Source organism: Carettochelys insculpta, chromosome 3, assembly GCF_033958435.1.
Source record: "Carettochelys insculpta isolate YL-2023 chromosome 3, ASM3395843v1, whole genome shotgun sequence".
In the NCBI taxonomy this organism is placed as follows: Eukaryota; Metazoa; Chordata; order Testudines; family Carettochelyidae; genus Carettochelys; species Carettochelys insculpta.
The window spans coordinates 534198-558441 of NC_134139.1; the positions used below are offsets into that span (position 1 = coordinate 534198).

Here is a 24244-nt window from a genome sequence, read left to right on the forward strand (position 1 = left end):
CTCAAAGCTGAGTGAATGCAAAGAAGAGGGGGCTAGCTGTTTCTGGTAGACAAGCTTTACTGGGCTTTACAGTGGGACAGGGGTAGCTTTAAGGAGCTCTGGGAGTGCAGCTATCTCTGATGTGTTCTAGGTTCTACACTGAAAGCAGAGGATGAGGCAGCAAAGATTAATGAAAGGAAGATCAGTAACTACCACAGCTGCCAATTATTTGTTAATGATTGTTCTGGGCCACAGGAAGAGGTGGGGGGTAGAGCAGATGGGGGTGTCTCTGTAGGATACAGGAGGATGTGGGCAACTGGAGAGTATTTACCTGGGGGGCACTGAACCGCAGAAAGGGCTGCAGGATGCTTTGACAATCTAGAGATAGGGTTGGTGGGTTCTGGCCGTAGGTGTGCCAGTGGTGCTGCCTAGAGGGTATGGTGGAGGGTACCTGTTACAGGCTGAGCAGCTGGCAGCAAGGTGACGAACACTGGTGGGTACAAAAGGAAGGTGGAAGCGAGCTGGCAGATACCTGCAAGGATGAAACTAGCTTCCTGGCGTTGCCCACTCTAGGAATGGTACTTCAAGAGGAGCGGTAACTCTGCTTTTCTGGAAATCCCAGGAGCTGGAGTGCAGGGAAGATGAAAGCTGGGATCCTCACTCTTTTAGAGGAGGAAATTTCTCTCCATGCTGGTGTGGACAATGTGATCCCAGAACCCACATGAAAGGAGCTCAGAGCCTATGCTAAAAAGTCTGCCTCCTGAGCTGAAGCCAACCAAATGATTTGAGGAAGTCTGGAGTCAGCCTTGCTGCTTTCTGCACTGAAGCAAAAGAGCAGGACAATCGAGGACACACATCACTGTGCCCTTGTGATTTTACTACAGTATTCTGCACCAGACTTCAGTGGCCCCGGCATTCATTGAATTTCCCCACCGCTCGGGCAGCTCACGCTTGTTTCACATGCTCGCTGGAGGCAGAAGCAGCGATTACTACTCAGCTAAGGAACTGAACTAAGATGTCAGGTGCGAGCCGGCCATGCTTCCATCTAGACAAAGCCTGTAAGAGGACGGCTTCTAATGGGTCTCTTAATAGGAGCGATCCCCCACGGCTCGGGAGGAGAATTAGAGTTTAATCAGGCCCGCGGATTATCTGCCGTGCCAGAGAACCGGATTAAACACCCAAGGGGTGGGGGGGTGGTCTACTTTGAAAGACAAGGACAAAAAACCAGTGCACGTCTGAGAGCAGCCTGTCAAACGGCGCTGATCAACCACCCGGAGCCCCGCGCCGGTACAGCTCCTCCCGGCAGGGAGCGAAGAACGTGACTGCGCCGTGATGGAGCGGCTGGTTTTGCCGGGATGTGCCCGGAGCCCCGGGCCGCTCACCCCGCTCCGTGCGGCGGGGTCCCCTCGCGGCCAGAGCTGGCGGGAGGGACCGGAGCTAGCAGCCAGCCGGGGGCTCAGCCTCCCGGGGAGCGCGGCGCATCCCTGGAGCGGGCTCCGCCATAGCCCGGCGGCCCCTCTCCCTGCTCGCTCCCCGGCTCCGAGGGCGCAGCCAGGGATCCCCGCGGGCTCGGAGACTCTGCCCCGGCCCGGCCTCGCCACAGCAACCCCGCGAGCGCGCTGGGCCCCCGGCGCCCCTTCGGCGGCGGCGGCGGCGGCAGCAGCAGCCATAGCCCAGAACGCGCCTGGCGGGCGATGTCTGTCCCGGCCCGGCGCCGCTCTCCGCAGCCCAGCGGCGGACCGGCCCGGACCGGCCCCTCCCTCGGGTGCCGCACGCCGCCCTGCGCTGCCCCTCCCCGCCCGCTCGCGGCCGGACCCACTGTGCTGCCCTCCCGCCCGCCCCCGCGCCACGGGAGGGAAATACAAACCCCGGCGCCAGCCGGAGCGCACGGCCAGGGCGGCTGGATCCCCGCGGGGCTCCTACCTGCGCGGGGGCGCACGGCTCAGCCCCGGGCCATGCGGGGAAGGCGGCGCGGAGCAGCGGCGCGCGGCAGCAGCGCTTCCCTCCTGCTCATGCTCCTGCTCCTGCTCGCGGGCGGCGAGAGCCGGCAGCTTTGCGCAGTGCCCGGCCGTGCCCGCCTCCCCGAGCCGCCGCCGCCGCTGCGCTCTGCCTCGGCGAGTGGAGGGGCTGGCGCCGCGCCAGCGCTCCTTATCAGCGCCCGGACCCTCCCACCGCGCCGCCCGCCGCCTCGCCCCCGCCCCTCGGCCGCGGCCCCGCCCCGCCGGCCGCTGCCAACTGCGCCCCGCGGGCGGGCGGCGCAGGTGGCGGGGGCTGCCAGACGCCGGCCTGGAGGGCATAGTATGCCGGGGTGCGCTGGGCCCGCCCGCCTGGCCCGCGCCGGGAGCAGCGCACGGCTGCGGCGATGCCTGCGCTGAGCTGGGCTGGGCTGGGCTGGGCAGCGCAGCGCCAAGCCAGACCGGTGCGGAGGAGAGCGCTGGTCTCGGGAGCGCGGGCGGGCAGAGAGGGAGACCGGGGCTGGAGGAAGGTGTAAGGCCGCAGTTCGGGTCCCTGCTCCCCGCCTCCCCCCACGGGGGCGCTGCCCTAGTGGGGCCCTAGTGCGGGTGCTCCAGGCGCAGGGCTCTTGCCGCAGGGAAGGGCACAGCCCCGCGGGCGCCTGCTCTGTAGCCGCCGCTGCCCGCGGCTCCCGGTTGTGCGTACAACTGCGGCGGCCAGAGCCGAACCGTCCCGTCCCTACGCCGGGCTGGTGCGGCCGGCCCAGGCCCCGCGCTCTTGCGCGCCCCATGGCGGCAGCCCTGTGGACTGGAGAGGGATTTCTTGGCGCGGCGCGGGCGGGTCGCCGCAGGGGGTCGCCTCCCCGCCACTCACCACGCGGTGCTCCGCCGTGCCCTCCCGCCCACTGCGCCCCACTGCTCGGCGGCGGGGGGCTTCGCGCACCCCTAGCGGCTGGGTGGCCTCCACCCCCCACGGGGAAGCGGGGCTCGGCAGAGCGTCGCCTTGCGGGAGAAAAGCCATGAGATAGTGATCCCCTGCATGCCCCCACCCCAAGTAATGCCCAGCCAGGTTACCAGTGCACCACCTCTTGTTGTGGCAGGGGGTAGAGACCCTGTGGAGCTCAAGGTGCCGTTGATCTGGATGCCCGACACACAGCCAGAGGTAGTCCTTGTGCTTCAAGTGGACGGGAAGTTTTACCAGCCACGTGAAACTGACTTGTGGGTTGTGGGGACAGACTTGCTGAGTCCCTGGGAAAAGTGGTGGGGAGGCAGCTCCCTGTTCCCAGAATGGATGGGGCTGGGATAGCCAGCCCTCAGTGCCACCCAGAGAATGCCACATTGCCCCCACCCCCACTCTCCTGCTAGCCCCCATAGCCACCCAGAAGGCACTGCACAGCCTTGAGGTTCTGATTTCAAGGGAACAGGTCTCCAGCCCCTTCCACTAATGTGGTAAATCACTGGGCCCTGGGGCAACTGCCTCCTTTCTTTCCCTCCTCATCCCACCTGGTCTGGCCTAGGGGCATATAGGATGGACAAGGTCAGCTCCCAGACTAAGGTAGGGTCTCAACATTCATGAGGATTCAGGGTTCAAAACCCCCACGGAAGGGATGGGGCTTGGAGCCCGGGGAAGCGGCAGCATGGGTGCTCCCTGCCCAGGGGAAAGCAGCACCAGCCGTGGGCACTCCAAGCCCAGAACACCAGGGAAGCAGTGGCAGCCGCCAGCACTCCCAGCCAGGAGCTCTGGGGAAGCCGTGGTAGCCACTGGCACTCCTGGCCCCGGAGCCTGGGGGAAGTAAGGCCACTCATGAATACTTGAATTGGCGAATGTGGCACTCGAGAATGGTGAGACCCTGCTCTACTGCACTAGGCAATGCAGTATGGGAAGGAGCTGGGCAGCCCTTGGTGGGGGAAAAAACAAGTTAAGGGCTGATTAGAAAAATTAGACGTACACAAATCCATGGATCCAGATTTAATGCGTCCAAGGGTACTGATGGAACTGGCAAATATCATTGTAGAGCCTTTGACCATTATGTTTGAAAACTCTTGGAGGTCAGGAGAGGTCCCGGATGACTGGAAAAAGGCAAATATTGTACCCATCTTTAAAAAAGGAAAGGAGGACAATCCAGGGAACAGACCAGTCAGCCTCACCTCAGTCCCTGGAAAAATTTTGGAGGGGATCCTCAAGGAACCCACTCTGAAGCACTTGGAAAAGGGAAAAGTGATCAAGAGTAGTCAACATGGATTCAGCAAGGGCAGTTGTGCCTGACCAATCTGATTAGCTTCTATGACAAGGTAACAGGCTCGGGGAACAGGGGGAAGTCAATGGATGTGATATACCTTGACTTTAGCAAAGCTTTTGATATGGTCTCCCACAGTACTCTTGCCCATAAATTAAGGAAGTATGGATTGGATAAATGGACTATAAGGTGGACAGAAAGCTGGCTAGACGGTCGGCCCCAACGGGTAGTGATCAATGGCTTAATGTTTGTTTGTCTGTCGGTTTCAAGTGGAGTGTCCCACGGATCAGTTCTGGGTCCGGTGTTGTTCAACATCTTTATCCCTGGGTGAAGGGAGGGATTGCACCCTCAGCGAATTTCCAGATGACACTAGCTAAGGGGACATGTAGATATATTGGAGGGTAGGGATAGGGTCCAGAGTGATCTAGATAAACTGGAAGGTTAAGCCAGAAGTAATCAAATGAGGTTCAACAAGGAGAAGTGTAGAGTCCTGCACTTGGCATGGAAGAATACCAGGCATTGTTACAGGCTGGGGACTGACTGGCTATGTAGCAGTGCAGCAGAAAAAGACCTGGGGATTACAGTGGATGAGAGGCTGGATATGAGTCAACAGTGTGCCCTTGTAGCCATGAAGGCTAATGGCATACTGGGATGCATTAGAAGGAGCATTTGTTGCAGATTTGTAGAAGTTGTTGTTCCCTTCTATTCGACACTGATCAGGCTACATCTGGAGTATTGCATCCAGTTCTGGGCCCCCCAGTGTAGAAAGGATGTGGATGCATTGGAGTGGTTTCAGTGGAGAGCAATGAAAATGATTAGGGTGCTGGCACATATGACCTATGACAAGATGCTGGGGGATTGGGGCTTATTTAGTTGCAGAAGAGAAGACTGAGGGGCGATTTGGTAGCAGCCTTCAACTTCCTGAAGGGCAGCTCTAAAGAGGGTGGAGAGAAACTGTTCTCAGAGGTGACACGTAGCAGAACAAGGAGCAGTGGTCTGAAGTTACAGAGGGAGAGGTGTAAGATTGGATATTAGGAAAAACTACTTCACCGGAGGGTGGTGAAGCAGTAGAATGCATTGCCTAGAGAGGTGGTGATTTTCTATCCCTAGAGGTTTTTAAGTCCCAGCTTGACAAGGTCCTGGCTGAGATGCTTTAGATGGGGTTGATCCTGCTTGAAGCAGGGGGCTGCACTAAATGACCTCCTGAGATCCCTTCCAGCCCTATGATTCTATGGGGATTACCAAATATAACCATTACACCGGCTTCCCCACACTATCAAACATCACAATCACATCCCCATGGCGGCACCAGTAATGGCAACACTGCACACACAATCACTACATTTGCTGCACAGCTGTCCAGTGAGGACATGGAAGTGGTGGGTTTTGGTAGGTTTTATTTATGCATTGTGTATTGCTATGCAGTGATGTAAAACACCAAACCTCTGCAGCTCAGATCAAAGCAAGCCTGGGAGCTGTCCGAGGTTTAGAACCCCATATCCCCACAATAAATGGTTATTATTATCAGGGCCGTTGCAGTACATTGTTTTCCGCAGGCAGGGGAGATTGCTGCCTATGGGAGAAAGAGCTTATGCAGGGTCGGCCACCCAGAGGGGCAAGGAGGGGGCATCCTATTTAGCAATTAAACTTTTCATGGGCACACAGGGGTGCAATGCACCTCCCAACACCTATCATGAGTCGTCTGTGCCGGCAAGTGGATCCTTGCCCCTGTGCATAGGTGCAAGAAGTAGGGCACCGGGGAAGATGCTTCAGCACCCCCAGGTTTTGCACCCAGAGTTCTGGCCCCACAACCCTGCTGCCCAGTGTCCTGGCCACCAAGCCCACCACTTTCAGGAGCTCCTTTGACAGCCCTGGTGTCCTAGTCACTGGCCCTGCATGCAGGGATCACAGCCACTAGCCTTGCTGCTGCCCAGGGTCTCCTCTGCTGACCCAGGGGTTCTGCTGCCAGCCCAGGCACGCGCCAGCCTTCAGGCCAAAAACCCAGAACTCCACTGCGAGCCAGGATCTCACTTGGTCACTAGCCTCAGGGGCTCTGCAGGACAGCCACAGTAGGCATCCTTCACTCTGCATAGACTATGGATTGCGCCTTTTAAAGTTTCAATTGAGGACTTCCTTTACAGCGTCTATTGTGACTGTGAAGACCCACATGAGAGTGACAGTCCTTGCTGCATCTCTTGCAGATGTAGTGGGTGTCTGGCAAGTCCTTATTGTGCTTTCTGTGCACTCGCTTCTCCTCTGCTAGGTGTCTGATCTTCATCTCACCCTTCTGAAGGCCCTTGTGTAACCCCTGCCTCCATCTGCTGCGGTCGTCTGCTAGTTCTTCGCAGTTGTCCAGCTTGATATCTACCTCTCTGAGGTCTCTCTTGCAGACATCTTTGTAGCGCAACTGGGGGCATCCGGGCGGTCTTTTGCCAGAGGCTAGCTCAACATACAGGATGTCTTTTGGAATCCTTCCATCGTTCATCCTGTGGACGTGGCCAAGCCAGCGGAGTCAATGCTGCCTGAGGAGGGCGTGCATGGTTGGAATTCCAGCTTGCTCGAGGATGGCGGTGTTGATCACTCTGTCCTTCCATGATATTCCAAGGATGCGCCTGAGGCAGTGCAAGTGGAAGACGTTCAGCCTCTTTTCCTGGCGGGCATACAGGGTCCAAGTCTCGCTGCCATAAAGGCGGGTGCTGAGGATGCAGGCTCTGTAGACGGACCCGAGGTAAACGAACTCGTGGACGACCTCTAACATATAGTTGTCAGTGCTGATTGATGGGGATTCAGCAACTTCCTGACCGAGTACGTTTGTCTTCTTTAGGCTGATGGTAAGCCCAAAGTCCTTGCACGCTTTGGAGAACTGGTCCAGCAGTTTTTGAAGCTGGTCTTCTGTGTGAGACACTACAGCAGCATTGTCTGCGAACAGCATGTCTCTGATGAGGACTTCCCGCACCTTAGACTTAGCTTTCAGCCTTGCAAGGTTAAACAGTTTCCCATCAGATCTTGTGTGCAGCAAGATGCCCTCTGTTGAAGATCCAAAGGCACGCTTCAGGAGGAGTGCGAAGAAGATCCCGAACAATGTCGGAGCAAGCACGCATCCTTGTTTGACGTCGCTCCTGATTCTGAAAGCATCCGATAAAGCGCTGTCATATTGGATAGTTCCTCTCATGTCTTTGTGGAATGACTGGATCATCTTGAGTAACCGTGGAGGACAGCCTATCTTGTGGAGCAGTTTGAACAGACCATCCCTGCTGACTAAGTCAAAGGCCTTGGTCAGGTCAATGAAGGCAATATAGAGTGGCTTCCTCTGCTCCCTGCATTTCTCCTGCAGCTGCCTTAGAGAGAAGTCCATGTCAACGGTAGACCTCTCTGCGTGGAATCCACACTGCGATTCGGGGTACACCCTCTCAGCAATCTTCTGGAGTCTGCCAAGGATGACGCGAGCGAACAGTTTACCAGTGACGCTTAGGAGGGAGATTCCACGGTAGTTGTTGCAGTCGCTTCTGTCTCCTTTTTTCTTATACAATGTTACAATGTTAGCATCGCGCATATCCTGTGGAACCTCACCCTCTTTCCAGCACAGGCACAGTAGCTCATGTAGGGGTTCCAGGAGTATGTCTGCTGCACACTTGATTACCTCTGGTGGTACCATCCTGGCCAGGGACCTTTCCTGCTGCAGTGCTGTCGATGGCTCTCTTCAGTTCATCCACAGTCAGTTCCTGATCCAGTTCGTCCATTACCGGTAGGAGCTCAACGGCATCGAGGGCTGCGTCAACCACAACGTTCTCGCGTGAGTACAGCTCGGAGTAGTGCTCAACCCAGCGCTCCATCTGTTTGGCTTTGTCAGCAATGACTTCACCAGATTTGGATTTCAGAGGTGCCATCTTGTTCTGGGTGGGTCCTAATGCCTTCCTCATACCCTCGTACATTCCTCTGAGATTACCAAAGTCGGCACAGGTCTGGATGCTGCTGCATAGCTGGAGCCAGGGGTTGTTGGCACAGCGCCTGGCTGTCTGCTGTACTGTTCTTCTGGCTGCTCTAAGTGCTTGCTGGGTACTCTGGCTCGGTGAGCGTTTGTACTCCAGGAGTGCAGCGCGCTTCTTTCCAATGACTGGAATCATCTCATCGGAGTTAGCTTCGAACCAGTCGTTCGTGTTTCTAGCTCTTCTTCCAAACACCGACTGTAAACTGTATCCCTCAGATGTTGCCATTTGGATGTCACATCGGCGCCCCCAGGGCCACTGTGCAGATTTTCCTGGAGGGTCACTCTGCAGGACAGCCACAGTGTGCAAGTTTCCATATAAATACCAAAGAAGGTGCTGAGCCTTTCCTGACCTATATGGGGTGGGATCCAGACTGCTAGCTATCCCCTCATCTTCATCATCACAACCAAACATTTATTTACTAGATGTAATAATTCAGCAAATGAAGGCAGCAAATGAAGGGACCAAGCCAATAAGTCGTTGCCCTTGACACACATTTTGCAAAGCCTGCTAAAACCTTGTCTGCTCAACAGTAACCAACCAAGCTCAAAGTTTAATTAGATGCCAGCAGGGAAGTCTCCCTTAAGCCTCCTGTTTCCTTCTAGCTATGGTCACTGACCTACTTTCCAGCCCTTTTGCTGCATGTCGTGCAAAAGTCTTTCTGGAGCCTCAAGGCTCTGTCCAGTGATGGTCCAAAGCAAGTGGACTTTCCTTAGAACAGTCTATGTCTAAGTACAAAGGTACTCCCAGGTGGCTGTTCTCTGCACATAAGATTTTCATGGTTCAGCTTCCCAGTGCCTCCCACTGGCAAATTCACGCATTCACCAGGGATGTGCCTTTTTATTTCTTCTGGGTACGGAGACCATAGAAAACCCTAATATGCCAGCCTTTAATACAAGTCTTAGAAACCATATTGGTGATATTATTTATTATTTTTGCATTACTTTGGGGCCTGAAGGTGATGACCAAGATGAATATGCACAGAGATACCGTCTCTATCTGACAGAGCTCACAGTCTAAGTCCCTAGCTCACAGTGTGCTGGTGCACAAGTTGGGGAGCAAGGGGTCTGCCCATGTATCTCTGCTGGTAGCAGCCAGCCCTGAAGGAAGGAAAGAAAGTACGAGTACCCTATTCTTAGAGATGGGAAACAGACAGAGTTTACGGGAATTGACTGAGATAATGTAGGAGGTCTGTGGTAGGTCTGAGACTGGAACCCCTTTATCCTGTGAGCTCATTGGGCCTGGGACTGTCACTTAATATGTGTCTGTGCAGCACCAGGCATGATGAGTCAGGTGGGGCCGTAGGAATATAAATACCAAATACAAACAACAGAAAGAAAATCTCTCAGGGGAGCTAGATGGAGACCATGACTCCCCAGCAAGTTTTGAAATATGGGTACAGAAACTATGGGGTTAAAATTTGCCAAGGAAACATAAAAGAGCCAAAAGCTGGGAGCAGTGAAATTTTTAGAAGCTCTTTGAAATTAATTATAATCCATTGACAAATGAATCCTCCAAAAACCTCACAGTACATGAGGAGCCAGTTCCTTTCTCACTGAGGTCTCTGGGGCACCCACCAGCGGCTGCTTCCATAGGTTTGACTCATGAAAGCAAGGATAGGTCATGTGTGGAGACTACAGGCATGAAGGATCACACTGGCTCCCCACCACCACCTCCCCCCATGTTATGCACCCTGCCCCCATCCTCAAATCACCACTTCAAGAAGTGCGAGGTGAGACAGTCACACCTTTAGCTTTGAAACATTTCCAGGGAAAGTAAGTCAAAACAAAGCAGCAATATGGGGCAAGAGAATGGGGAGTAGGAAACTAGGGGCTGCAGGAGAGATGGGGGACCCGGAGAGGTGAGCATACTCTGATGGGACAAAGGCACCAGTTTCCTTCCTTCTGCCCACCCCCAAACCTGCATTCCCACTTTCATGTCCTACATGTCTTTGCCCCTGTCTGTTTTTAACATTTTAACATCTCTCGGGGTGCAGAATCTCTGGGGCTGGACCAGAACACCATCCATGTACTCATTAACCCACTGACTGCACATTTCTTTCTGCTCTACATCCAAACCCCTGGCTCTTCCAGCCCAAGGGAGTGTTGTTGCTTAAGGCCTTTGTGTGCATGTGCAGCATGAAAGCCATGTGTCTTTCAGGATCAGGGATAAATCAGGCAGAGGTACAAAAGCTAGAGCGCAGCATGCACTGATGCAGTCTTGAGTTTTTTTCTGTTCCATACCTTGGACAAGATGGAATCCAAGCTCTTGAATGAATGGGATGAGATAACCCTTAGGTTATTCCTCGCTTGAAGATGTCCTATGCCTTCGTCCCTGCAAAGAAAATGAAATGGCTAGTGGTGAAGATAAGGCCAGACTCTTGGGCTGCTGCTCACTGACATATTTAGCTTTGAATAGGAGGAGTACTGGGCCTGTGATGGGGTGTACCAAACCTGCACTGATAGGGGGTGGGGACCAGGCTTACTGGGTGGAGAAAGCCCCTCCCCCATGGCCCTGCTGGCCATGCTCCATCTGCAGCCCTGGTATAAAGGCCAGAGAAGCCAGGCAGTTGGGGCTGGCCATGGGGGAAAAGGAACGCCTGTGCTAACTTGGTGGCAGCTGCTACCACCACCTGAGAAGCCGCAGCAGCCAGGATCTGGGTGCTGGTTTGCACCTGGAACAGGGTAGGAGGCAGTCCAGGGCAGGAAGCCAGGAGGCTGTCAGGGTGAGCTTGGTGTGTTGCAGAGGGATTCCCCTCTGGGCTGGTGGTTGGAAGCACAGCCACCATGACAGGAACCTGGGCTGGGGCCCAGTGGAGATGGAGGGCCTGGGCTCCCCTACTTCGACTCCTGTGACCCCAAAGAATGGACAACACTGACCTGCTAAGCTTGACTAGGATGCTGAGGCCCACCCATTACCAGCACTAGGCCGCTGAGGCCCAGCCGCCCACCCATTACCGGCACTAGGCCACTGAGGCCTATCCACCCCCCGCCCATTACCGGCACTCGGCCTCTGAGGACTGCCTGCCTGCCCGCCCATTACCGGCACTAGGCCACTGAGACCCGTCCACCCGCCCTCCCATTACTGGCACTAGGCTGCTGAGGACCGCCCTCCCGCCCGCACACCCATTACTGGCACTAGGTGGCTGAGGCCCGCCCACCCGGTCATTACTGGCACTAGGCTGCTGAGGACCGCCCTCCCGCCCGCACGCCCATTACTGGCACTAGGTGGCTGAGGCCCATCTGCCCGCCCTCCCATTACCGGCACTAGGCCGCTGAGGACCGCCTGCCTGCCTGCCCATTACCAGCACTCAGCCGCTGAGGACTGCCCACCCACTGTCCACCCATTACTGGCACTTGGCCATTGAGGACCGCCTGCCCGCCCATTACGGGCACCAGGCTGCTGAGGGCCGCCCACCCATTACGGGCACTAGGCCACTGTGGACTGCCCGCCCGCCTGCCCGCCCATTACCGGCACTCGGCCACTGAGGACCACCCACCCGCCTGCCCACCCATTACAGGCACCAGGCCACTGAGGCTCGTCCGCCCGCCCTCCCATTACCGGCACTAGGCCACTGAGTACCGCCCGCCTGACTGCCTGCCCATTACTGGCACTAGGCTGCTGAGGCCCATCTGCCCGCCCGCCCATTACCGGCACTCAGCTGCTGAGGACCGCCTGCCTGCCCACCCGCCTGCCCATTACCGGCACTAGGCGGCTGAGGCCCGCCCGCCTGCCTGCCCATTACCGGCACTAGGCGGCTGAGGCCCGCCTGCCCGCCCGCCCGCCTGCCCATTACCGGCACTAGGCGGCTGAGGCCTGCTCGCCCATAACCGGCACTAGGCAGGTGAGGCTGGCCCTCCCGCCTGCCCGCCCATTACCGACACTAGGCAGCTGAGGACCGCCCACCCTCCCGCCTGCCCATTACCGACACTAGGCAGCTGAGGACTGCCCACCCGCCCACCCGCCCATTACTGGCACTAGGCTGCTGAGGCCCGCCTGCCCGCCCACCCGCCTGCCCATTACCGGCACTAGGCGGCTGAGGCCTGCCCGCCCATTACTGGCACTAGGCAGGTGAGGCCGGCCCTCCCGCCCATTGTAGGCACTAGGCCACTGAGACCTGCCAGACTGTTAAACTGAGCAAGCCGTGGCAGCCTGCCCACTGTATTGACTACACGGCTGGGCCTGACTACAGGGTGTAAGCCTTCTGAAGAGGTGCAGGGCTGGAGGCCCCACCACAGGGCCCTAAACTGAGGATCTGGAGGGTGCCTTTTTGCTCCAGCATCCACTGTGGTTTCACATATTTCAGAGCGGTAGCCAAGTTAGTGTGTTTCAGACAAAACAGGGAAATCTCCCATGGCACCTTAAAGACCAACCTGTTTATTTGGATGTAAGCTTTTGTGGGGTGGAGCCCACTTCATCAGATGCATGGAGTAGAAATTTCAGTTTGGCAGGGATATATACAAACATACAGACAAAGATGGGAGTGTTATATTACTATGCAGATTCCAGTCCCCACCACTGAGAAGAAGCTGAGAATACCAAAATGGGGAAAACTCTTTTTTGTAGTGAGCTAGCCACTCCCAGTCTCTGTTCAGCCCCTGTCTGATAGGGACAAGTTTCCAGATGAATTCCAGCTCTGCAGTTTCACACTGCAGTCCTTTCTTGACCTTTTTGTGCTCAAGTATGGCAATTTTCAGGTCTGTTCCTGAAAGTCTGGTGCAACTGAAGCCCTCTCCTACTGGTTTTGCATGTTACCATTCTTGATGTCTGATTTGTATCCATTTATTCTGTTGTGCAGAGACAGTCCAGTTTGTTCGGTGTACATGGCAGAGGGGCATTGCTGGCACATGATGGCATATATCACATTAATAGATGTGCAGGTGGATGAGCCCCTGACAGAGTGGCTGATGTAGTTAGGGCCTATGATGGTGTCACTAAGGTAGATGCATGGACAGAGTTGGCAATGGGGTTTGTTGCAAGGATTAGTTGGTCTAGCCAGTAACAGTCTGCAGAGGCTATCACCTCGCTGAACTACTTCCTAGTCTCAGTCCATGTCTCTGTGCTAGAGGAAGAAGTTGTTGACCTATGTGCCAAGCCACTGTGTCATTAGCACATCCTGTGGTGCCACATTGAGTTTCTTGCCAAGCCGCCTTGCCCTCCCATCAGTGCCTCCAGCAAGCTTTCTTCTTGGCTGTATGATCTGCCCTATCTTTGAACAGCCGGGGCTGGCCATCTTGGCGCTCACTTTCCTTTGTTCCCTGGCACAACAATGCTACTGAGCCCTGAGCAGCAAGATGGCTCCCAAATCCTGTGTAGAACAGGGCACAGCAGCATGAGAGTGAAGTGTGGATATGGAATGACACTGCCATGTGCCACCTCTCGTGTTTCATGGGCTTCCTCTTCTTGAGGTCCTCTAGTCCCATGGCTTTCAGCCTCTCCAGATGACTGTACCCCTCTCCGAAGGCTGATTTGCCATGTGCACCCCCAACTTTCATCTTTCTTAAAAACTGCTTGCTCACAAAACCTGACATAAAAATACAAAAATGTCCCAGAATACTACTTCTGAAAAATGGCTGCCTCTTCCCTTCTTCCCTATTGCTATAAATCAGGTGGACTATAAAAACTGTACTTACTTTTCAATGTATCAAGCAGTATAAGCAAGTCATTCTATGTAATTGTAGTTTGTGCTAGCTTCACTGGTGCTTTTTATGGAGCCTTTTGTGAAAGGAAGTAAATGCTACATGGGTTGGTCTACTCCCTGGAAGACCTCTTTGTACCCACAGCGGTGTGCATATCCCTGGATGAGAAGTACTTCTCTAGCCATTGCTTGCAGAGCTGTTTCCAAGAGGCTGAGGTGGCAATGGTGATTGACTTTCCTGTGGCCTCAGCAGCTTTCAGTGAGCGTGGCTCAAGTCCCTGGAGCATTCTGAGGGCAAATGGCTGCTCCCAGGAGATGGCCTGCATGGCAGTGGGATTGGCTTGACCTTTGTGGACACTTCTATCATGTCCCCTCAAGCATGCTGTGGCAATGTACACATCAGCATTTGCCACACCAATTCTCTGAGAGGAGCAGCATTCTGACCTACTAGCTAGAGCGTAGCTATCAAACCTCCAGCATTCTCCCCCTTTTTGCAGCTTCTATGGTGAACTTTGATGTTATCAGGATGAAATTTTGCGGACTACTGGGTCCTAAAACACGTAGCGCCAGTATAAAACAAAGTGCACACAATATTCAGTGCACTGGTAATGACAATCCTGCTGTAACTCTCTAATCCAGTGTGTGTAAGTGTGTCTAGAGCAGCAGCACAATTTCCTGCCCAAGCGCCACAGAAACTATGGGCCTTCTGCAGAATTTAGGTCATCCTCATCTCTGACTGCACAGGGGCTTGGGCATGGGTGAGGGAACCCTGGGGGAACTGCAGAGAACTGTCATGTGCTAGCTGCACAAATAACGCACCATGGGAGCCCTGGTATGAGATTACATTAGGCCTACTTTCAGTACTTTAGCCTGATTGTTATCATTTGGAATACCTTTGAGAGAGAAGTGATGGGACAGGACATTATCGGACCCAGACGTGCCTGGGAAATGGGCTTTGCAGTGATTTGGAATTATCCAATTTGATGATGGTTTCCATGGTGGGTAAAAGCCCCAGGCTGCTAGCTGCAGTGTGAAGCAGGGCAGCTTTGGTGTGAGACAGCTCCCTGGTTAAGATGAGTGATGGTCAGAAGGCTGGGCAGCAGAAAAGCACACGAGGAAAATTAGGGACAAGGTGGGAAGCTAAGATGGAATGTGGGGGGTGGGGTGGAGAGCAATGTTCCCTCTAATTTTTTCCATCCATGTGTGAAATAAATTTTTATATGCACCAAAGCATGTGGGAATGTACACCACCACTAGAAACACACAAAAAAAACTATCTGTGGATTCCCTGCTAATAGGCTGGGCAGCATTTGAATCTCTTTGGAGCAGCTGTACAAGTGCATAGCTCACAGGGAACATTGGTGGAGAGTGGTATCTGAGGCCAGATCTCTACAGAGGACATTAGAGACAGAAGGGGAATTCCACGAGGGGAATGTAGGACAGGAGAGGCTTGTACTGGGCCCCTCCCTTGCCCTTCAGCACCTGGTGAGCCCCAGCTGCTTCGCTGGGCAGCTGTCCCATGCTAATGCTTAATGTGGTACCATGGAGCCTTTTTGTGCAGTCCAGAGAGACTGGACTGTGCCATGCACAGAGGCTTGCACCTCTACAAGAGGTGACTAGTCTCACAATGCCACACTTCCCAGCACAGCCTGCTTCATACTGGGAACCATCAGTGAGCTATGATTCTAGCTTACCATCACACTCCTGCACAACTGGGTGCTTCCTGCCCCCCCGCTCCCTCCCCACCTGTCCAGCTTAGCAAGGGTCCTAGGAAGTGGAGACGTGTCTGAAAGATCATGAGAATTAAAACTTCACAACTTTGGGGGTTCCCGTTCTTTGCCTTCTGTTTTTGCACCTTGAATTGAGGTCACACTTGCCAGATTTCCTCTACAACCACAAGGACTGGAAATACACTTAAAAAAAAAGGCTGAGATTCTCACATCACCTAACTCCAGGATCTGGGGATTGAATTAAATCACCAGATACCTTGAGGCTCATGTTAAAGTGGTGACAGAGCTGGCAAGACTGCCCCAGAAACTAATGACTTCGGTCTGTGCTTGCTGCTCAATTGCTACTGGATATCACAGTCTATACTTGCTCGGTGTATAGGATCCCTGAGGACATCAGCAGGAGAGCCAGGAGTAATGGAAGTGAGTGCATGACCCTCGCTGTTCAGCTGTGGCCCATCGCCCTTCATGAGAAAGGTAATTTAGTCTTCTCCATACAATGTATTTGACTACCTTGACCTGGGGAAGTCATCCCTGTCTTTAAAAATGAGAAGTGAATGACCTCAGACAGCTGTGTGGAAGTGCCATCTTTATATTCCCTGAGCCATGAAGACCGGCTGAATGTCTAACACAGAATGAAAAGCAAACCTCTGAGCCACCAGCATGGGAAATGGCCTCCCAGAATAGGACATGTCTCTCTAAAACGGGGTGCTTCTTCAGGCAGAAAACCAGCATGTCACAGGTCACAGTACCATCCAGTTTTGTCTTGATCAACATCAGCTCCTTCTCTCTAGGTTCTCGGACACTATAACACCCCACTGCAGTCCAAGGGAAATGGATCAACCCCCCTTGCGCACTGCTCTGCCCAGGCCACTCCCTCCTTCCACTGCAGAGCTGATGTTACATCAGATTCAGGTTTTTTGTCTTCTCCCAAGTCCCTCACTGCTCTTTCCCTCATGAACTGTCTGCTCTGGCTTCACCTCTTTGCCTGGCCCCGTCGGTCATGTGTCAGCATTTCACCCAGACATCCACGTGCCTCTTTCTGTGGTTCTTTCCCAGAGCCATTCTGTAAGGCGCGCTTCTCTGCCCCTTTGAATATGTCCGTTGGACCTAGAAGGATTCCACCCCTAATGATGCATGGGGAAAGAGGCAGATCAGGAGAGTTAACATTACTTCATAGATCTGGTGGTCAGAAGGTCTCTTGTGATCCTCTAGTCTGATCCTCTAGTCTGACAGGTATAAATAGTCTGGCTATGGGACTGCCCCTTCTTTCCACAGTCCTCAAACATTGATGGTCTCCCTTATCTGCAAGCTCTTCAGAGTCTTTTTGTGTTAGTGTTGTGTCTGGGAAATGGTTTGCTCAGCACCTGCTCCCCTGGAACTTCAGTCAAGTCTGTTCCTCTTGGCACTGCTGCGGTAGAAACATGGAACAGGGATATGCTAGTTTGCCCAGGCCTAAAGGCCTCCCACATCAGGGCAACCAGGGGACAGAAGGAAAAGAGGTGAGTGTGGGAAGAGGACTGGCATAAGAGGAAGACTCAGGAAAGCTGGGGGCCTCAACAACCTAGTTGTAAAAACCAAGGCAGTACGAGCCCATTTCTTCTACCCTTTGCTGCCTTTACTCTTTACACTGTAAGCTGCCTGGGGCAGGAGCTGGCTCTCCCTACCTATGTATGCCTAGAATTCTGTAGGAAGGTTGGAGATATTTCAAAGATTTGTGAACCACTAATATTTCTCTTCTCTGTGCTATGCAATAAATAAGTCATGCATAGCAGGCAAAGCAGTCAATCAGTGATAAGGCAATAAATGCTGCTGAGGTTCTGTGAGTGATAATTTAAAACGGAGAAACGAAGAAAAGAGATTGAAGCGGCGCAGAAGAACACACAGTAGATGTGTTCTAAGAAATGAAACTGCATTGTAATAAGACTGAAGGCTATTTTCAACTTCTGTTACTTTCACATATTTATGAACTTTATCTCCTCAGTCACAGGCTCTCTTCTGCCTGGGAGTGGTTTTCTTTATGGATCTTTTGGTTTTATTTTTCAATGGTATAAAGGCATCTGAGATAGTCATGTGCCATTTGTCTAATGGAAAACCCTCCAAACTATTTATTACAATCTGCTATATATTAGTAGTGCATCACACTGATGGCAAAGCTGTCTGTCTCCCCATGCGGGCCTCACAAGTAATATAAAATGTATATTAGGACCACAGGGAATCATCCATGGACATCCATCTGTGCATGAGAGCAGCTGCTGGTGGGAGCACAGCATTAGAAAATTCCCTGCTGGCTTTATGTCTCCTGGGTATAGCATAGGTGTAGAACTTGCAACTGCAGGTTCTAGTAGAATGAGCTCACACTGCTAGCAAAAGGTGCAGTACTGCTAGCCACAGCCATAGCTAGCTGTGACCCAGCCACCGCTGGTGCAGGACAGCGTGGACATGAGGAGCTATACAGCACATCTTATGCTCTCAGAAAGAGGGAGTCCAACCCCAAAACCGTGCACTTCCCCTAGAATTCATGCGTTAATAAACGAGGGCTTCTGTTTATTCACCTTCTGATTTGCATAGCAGGCAAAGCAGTCAATCAGTGATAAGGCAATAAATGCTGCAAGCTTTGCGACCGGGTGCTTGCGAACAGGGTGAGTGCTAACAGGAGGGAGTTTTGAGAGGGGAGTTTAGAGGGGGAGCTTGGAGGGAGCCAGTGACTTCTATTGCCCTTAAACTTAAATCCTTTATAACAACCTCTATCTGAAACATTTAATTAAACCCTCATATATAATTAGAGTAGGAAATGGAGGCAGAAGCCCAGCAGCAGAGTGGGGGCTATCCTGTTTATTGTGTTGAGTGCAATATGTATGACTACCTACCCTGTGGGCGGGTGGCATATGTGTGCACTCTATGCAAGGAGCTCCTGGCCCTCAGAGACAGAGTGCGTGCTTTGGAGGCCAGGGTGGCTGAACGGGAGGAGCTAAGGAAGGCAGAGGTGTTCGTTGATGAGACTTTCCGGGACATAGTAGGGCTGTCCCACCTCCAGTCTGACAGTCCTGATGCTGTTACGGAGGATGAAAGGCTCAGGGAAGGAGAGCAGTCAATGCGAGCAGAGGGAAACCATCCCATAGTTGGGACCCTCCTTCCAGAGGGTGCTATGGTATCCTCTCACACCAAGGATACTTCTCCGGGGGAGGGAGCGCCAGCTGTTAGGAAGAAGCAGGTTTTAGTAGTGGGGGATTCGATCATTAGAAAGATAGACAGTTGGGTTTGTGATGACCGGGAGAACCGTATGGTGACTTGCCTGCCTGGTGCGAAGGTTGCGGATCTCTCGAGGCATCTAGACAGACTTATGGGCAGTGCTGGGGAGGAGCCAGTGGTCGTGGTACATGTTGGTACCAATGACATAGGGAAGGGTAGAAGAGATGTTCTGGAGGCCAAATTTAGGTTACTAGGAAAGAGACTGAAATCCAGAACATCTATGGTGGCATTCTCTGAAATGCTTCCAGTTCCACGCGCAGGGCCAGATAGACAGGCAGAACTTCAGAGTCTCAATGCGTGGATGAGACGATGGTGTAGGGAAGAGGGGTTTAGATTTATTAGGAACTGGGGACACTTTTGGGGTAGGGGGAGCCTATACAGGAATGATGGGCTCCACCTAAATCAAGGTGGATCCAGACTGCTGGCATTAAACATTAAAAAGGTCGTAGAGCAGTTTTTAAACTAAGAGGTGGGGGAAAGTCGATTGGTGCGGGGGAGCACCTGGATCGGACGGAGACTTCTCTTACACGAGGCTCCATAGATAGGGATTCCCTAGAAATTAGTCAGATGGGGAACGTGGGAAATAATATACGGGCAAGATCAGATGTGAAACAATCGCATATAAAAAAATCCAAAGCGTCTGTGAACGGCGGACATATAAATAGTGGTAGTTTTTTAAAGTGCTTTTACACAAATGCTAGGAGTCTGTCTAATAAGATGGGTGAACTGGAGTACCTCATATCAAAGGAGGAAGTTGACATAATAGGCATCACGGAAACATGGTGGAATGAGGACAATCAGTGGGACACTATCATACCGGGATATAAATTATATCGGAAAGACAGAACAGGTCGTGCGGGTGGCGGAGTGGTACTATATGTGAAGGATAATATAGAATCAAATGAAGCAAAAATCCTAAAGGAATCAAAATGTTCCATAGAATCATTATGGATAACAATTCATTCCTCTAATATGAATATGGCATTAGGAATATATTACCGACCACCTAACCAGGACAGTGATAGTGATGCTGAAATGTTAAGGGAGATTAGAGAGGCTATCAAAATAAAAAACACAGTAATAATAGGAGATTTCAATTATCCCCATATTGATTGGGTACACGTCACCTCAGGACGGGATTCAGAGATTAAATTTCTTGATGCCTTAAATGACTGCTTCTTGGAGCAGCTAGTACAGGAACCCACAAGGGGAGAGTCAATTCTCGCTCTAGTACTGACTGGAATGCAGGGTCTGATCCAAGAGGTAACTGTTACTGGACTGCTTGGAAATAGCGACCACAATATAATAACTTTTAATATTCCTGTGTTGGGAAGAACACCTCAGCGGTCAAACACTCTGGCATTTAATTTCAAAAAGGGGAATTACACTAAAATGAGGAAGCTAGTTAAACAGAAACTAAAAGGTAGAGTAGGTAAACTAAAATCCCTGGAAGCTGCATGGAAACTGTTTAAAGACACCATACTAGAGGCCCAAATTAAATGTATACCCCAAATAAAAAAACACAGTAAGAGACCTAACAAAGAACCACCATGGCTTAACAGCCATGTTAAAAAGGCAGTGAGAGAGAAAAGGGCAGCTTTTAAAAAGTGGAAGTCAAATCCTAGTGAGGAAAATAGAAAGGAACACAAACACTCCCAAATTAAGTGTCATAATGTAGTAAGAAAAGCCAAAAAAGATTTTGAGGAACAGCTAGCCAAAACTTCAAAAAATGATAGTAAAATGTTTTTTAAATACATTAGAAGCAGGAAGCCCACTAAAAAAGCAGTGGGGCCCTTGGACGATAAAGATATAAAAGGAGCGATCAAGGAAGACAGTGCCATTGTGGAGCGATTAAATGATTTCTTTGCTTCAGTCTTCATGGCTGAGGATGTTACAGAGGTTCCTAAATCTGAGCCAGCCTTTTTAGGTGACAAATCTGAGGAACTCTCCCAGATTTAAGTGACATTAGAGGAGGTTTTGGAGTTAATTGATAAGCTGAATAGTAACAAGTCTCCAGGACCAGACAGTATTCACCCAAGGGTTCTGAAAGAACTCAAATGTGAAGTTGCGGAGTTATTAACAGTGGTTTGTAACCTAGCCTTTAAATCCGCTTTGGTACCCAATGACTGGAAGATGGCCAATATAACGCCAATATTTAAAAAAGGCTCTAGAGGAGACCCTGGCAATTATAGACCGATAAGTCTAACATCAGTACCAGGCAAATTAGTAGAAACAATAGTAAAGAATAAAATTGCAAGGCATGTAGAAGAGCACGAATTGTTGGGCAAAAGTCAGCATGCAGAGGGAAGTCGTGTCTAACTAATCTATTAGAATTCTTTGAAGGGGTTAATAAACAAGCAGACAAGGGGCACCCAGTGGACATAATATACCTAGATTTCCAGAAAGCCTTTGACATGGTCCCACACCAAAGGCTTTTATGTAAATTAGGCGTTCATGGGATAGGAGGAAAGATCCTTTCATGGATCGGGAATTGGTTAAAAGACAGAAAACAAAGGGTTGGAATAAATGGTAAATTTTCACAATGGAGGGGGGTAACTAGTGGTGTTCCCCAGGGGTCAGTCCTGGGACTGATCCTGTTCAACTTGTTCATCAATGATCTAGAAAATAAGGTAAGCAGTGAGGTGGCAAAGTTTGCAGATGACACCAAGTTTTCAGGACAGTCAAAACCAAAAGGGATTGTGAAGAACTACAAAAAGATCTCAGCAAACTGAGTGATTGGGCAGCAAAATGGCAAATGAAATTTAATGTGGGTAAGTGTAAGGTAATGCACATTTGAAAAAATAACCCAAATTACACGTACAACATGATGGGGTCAAATTTAACTACGACAGATCAGGAAAGGGATCTTGGAGTTATAGTGGATAGTTCTCTGAAGACATCCACGCAGTGTGCAGCGGCAGTTAGTAAAGCAAATAGGATGTTAGGAATTATTAAAAAAGGGATCGATAATAAGACAAAAGATATCATACTTCCCCTATATAAAACTATGGTACGCCCACATCTTGAGTACTGTGTGCAGATGTGGTCTCCTCACCTCAAAAAAGACATGTTGGCATTAGAAAAGGTTCAGAAAAGGGCGACTAAGATGATTAGGGGTTTGGAACGGGTCCCATATGGGGAGAGGCTAGAGAGACTGGGACTTTTCAGTCTGGAAAAGAGGTGATTGAGGGGCGATATGATAGAGGTATATAAAATCATGAATGGTGTGGAGAAAGTGAATATAGAAAAATTATTTACCTTTTCCCATAATACAAGAACTAGGGGACACCAAATGAAATTGATGGGTAGTAGGTTCAAAACTAATAAAAGGAAATTTTTCTTCACACAGTGCACAGTCAACCTGTGGAACTCCTTGCCGGTGGAGGCTGTGAAGGCCAGGACTCTATTAGGGTTTAAAAAAGAGCTTGATAAATTTTTGCAGGTTAGGTCCATAAATGGCTATTAGCCAGGGGTAAAGTATGGTGCCCTAGCCTTCAGTACAAGGGCAGGAGCTGGATGGCAGGAGATAAATCACTTGATCATTGTCTTCTGTTCTCCTTCTCTGGGGCACCTGGCATTGGCCACTGTCGGCAGACGGGATACTGGGCTGGATGGACCTTTGGTCTGACCCAGTATGGCCATTCTTATGTTCTTATGTTATGGCTTTTAGCCCTTTAGGGGTCTCATTTCTGAGCCACAAGAAGCAGAAATGTCTCTTGTCTTTCAAATGGAAGTTGAGAGCCTCACTTGCTCCCCTTACTCCAGGATCTGGGGCTTTAAAGACCACACCAAAGATTTTGAGAGTTGTGAGGAAGTCATAGGAAAGGGCAACACTCTGCTATCTTTCCCTTTCCGAACCAAACCCCATCTGTTCTGTATGTAGTAGTTTCCTACTGCAGATTGCACAAACTCCAGCTTCCACCCCGAGCTTCTGTTCCTCCCACAATCTCTTGTTCTTTCCTGGTTTCCAGCTCCTCACATGTGGGAGCAATTTCCTGCTAAGGGTATGGTGCAGGAGTTCAGCCAGGGATTTGCTGAGTGTGGCAGAAGGACATGGAGATGAACAGGGGGCTGAGCTCAGCAGGGCAGTGCATTCACAGTCTTCCCCTTTGCTGCCTCAGTGCTCCACCACAGCCTGACTCTCCCCTCTGCCAGTCTGCTCCCTCCATACTCCTACAGCTCAAACTCACACAAAGGATGGGTCAAGGTGGGGGAAAGCATTTCCTGGAATCAGGGCTGAGGGGTATGGGGCAGTTGGCTGGGAGCCTTGGAGAAGCAGAGCTTTACTGGTGGGTTCCTTGGGGTGGTGTGTGGGGAGTCATAGGACTGTATAGGACAAGGGGCTAAGTGGGTCTGATGTGGGGTGGAGGCATGAATGTCCCTTCCCAGCATGTCTCTTTCACTCAACCCCCTCTCCGTTGCATACAACAATACATCCAACCAAACCCACTCTCTGCTCTGACGGCCTCCCACCCTGTGTAGCTGTTTGGTGCCTGGTCATTAGCTGAATGTTTCTGCTAGGGTTGTGAGAGGTCACGTGGAAACAATAGGTTCCGGAGATGACAGGCAAACTGAAATGAATGAGGGAACTTCCTATTTTGCAGCACTGCAAACCTGCATGGCCAGCACTGCAATAGGCACAACACAAGCTTTGGCCATAGGCCAACAAACTGAGTCAGGGCTTGAGACCAGTGTTCTAATTCTGGCACTGCACTGATCTGCTGGTTGAACCTAGGCACTAGTTTAACCTGCTCGGCTTCCCAGTAACAATGATCCTGACCACCATTGTCAAGGGCTTTGACATCTCCAGCTGAGGGCAGCTGGGTGGTGTAGTGGCAGTGTTATATTTGAAGGCAAGGGGGATCTTGGTCTATTGCTCACTGCGCTGCTTCATAGACACAGTTGTGACCAACAAGGCCGATTCGAAGACACGTATATTAGTAAGTTGAAGAAATAGCCCCTGCTGTGTGTTGGGGCCAAGGACTCAGTGCAGAGTAACGAGAGACTGGCAGTAATGGAGGGAGGGAGGAGACGATGTCTAGTTATACACTGAAGCAGGGCATTGAAGCAAACTGAGGGTTGTTGGCAGGATGAGCGCTCTTGAAACAGGCTTTTCAGTTCTCTTGTCTGGGGGTTGTTTGGCACGTCTGGAATAATTCTTCAGCCCATGAAGCCCTCCGGAACAAGGCTTTGGGAGTGTTGGGGGCAGATCCTCAGCTGCTGTCAGTTGCCACAGCTTCCTTTTTAGTTCACTGGAATGCTGTTGGAAAGCAAACATCTTGCAAATGCTCCTAGGAATTTGTGCTGCGATGCCGTTTTGTGCCAGAAATGTTTGCCAGGCCAACTTGACATGTTCCATGCCCCCATTCACCCAGTCAGGGAGTAGAAAAACCATCATGTGAGTCAAGTAACCAGCCACACACTAAGAATAACTAACAGTGAACCATCAAGCATATATTCATTCCTACATCTC

The 24244-nt window shown here is 51.5% G+C and overlaps 1 protein-coding gene across 8 annotated transcripts in view; it reads right to left on the reverse strand.

Moving 5' to 3' along the window:
• Positions 1 to 24244, reverse strand: part of SLC8A1 (solute carrier family 8 member A1) — a 392824-nt gene that overhangs the window by 349888 nt on the left and 18692 nt on the right. For 6 of the 8 annotated variants that reach the window (XM_074989184.1, XM_074989182.1, XM_074989183.1 and 3 more), the window contains one exon: positions 10398 to 10488. The exons of 1 other annotated variant lie outside the window; for it this stretch is intronic. The gene's annotated coding sequence lies outside the window, so the exon portion shown is untranslated. Of the gene's footprint in view, positions 1 to 1902; positions 2036 to 10397; positions 10489 to 24244 lie in introns of those variants that run through there. One more of the 8 variants, XM_074989181.1, reaches the window with a different exon arrangement.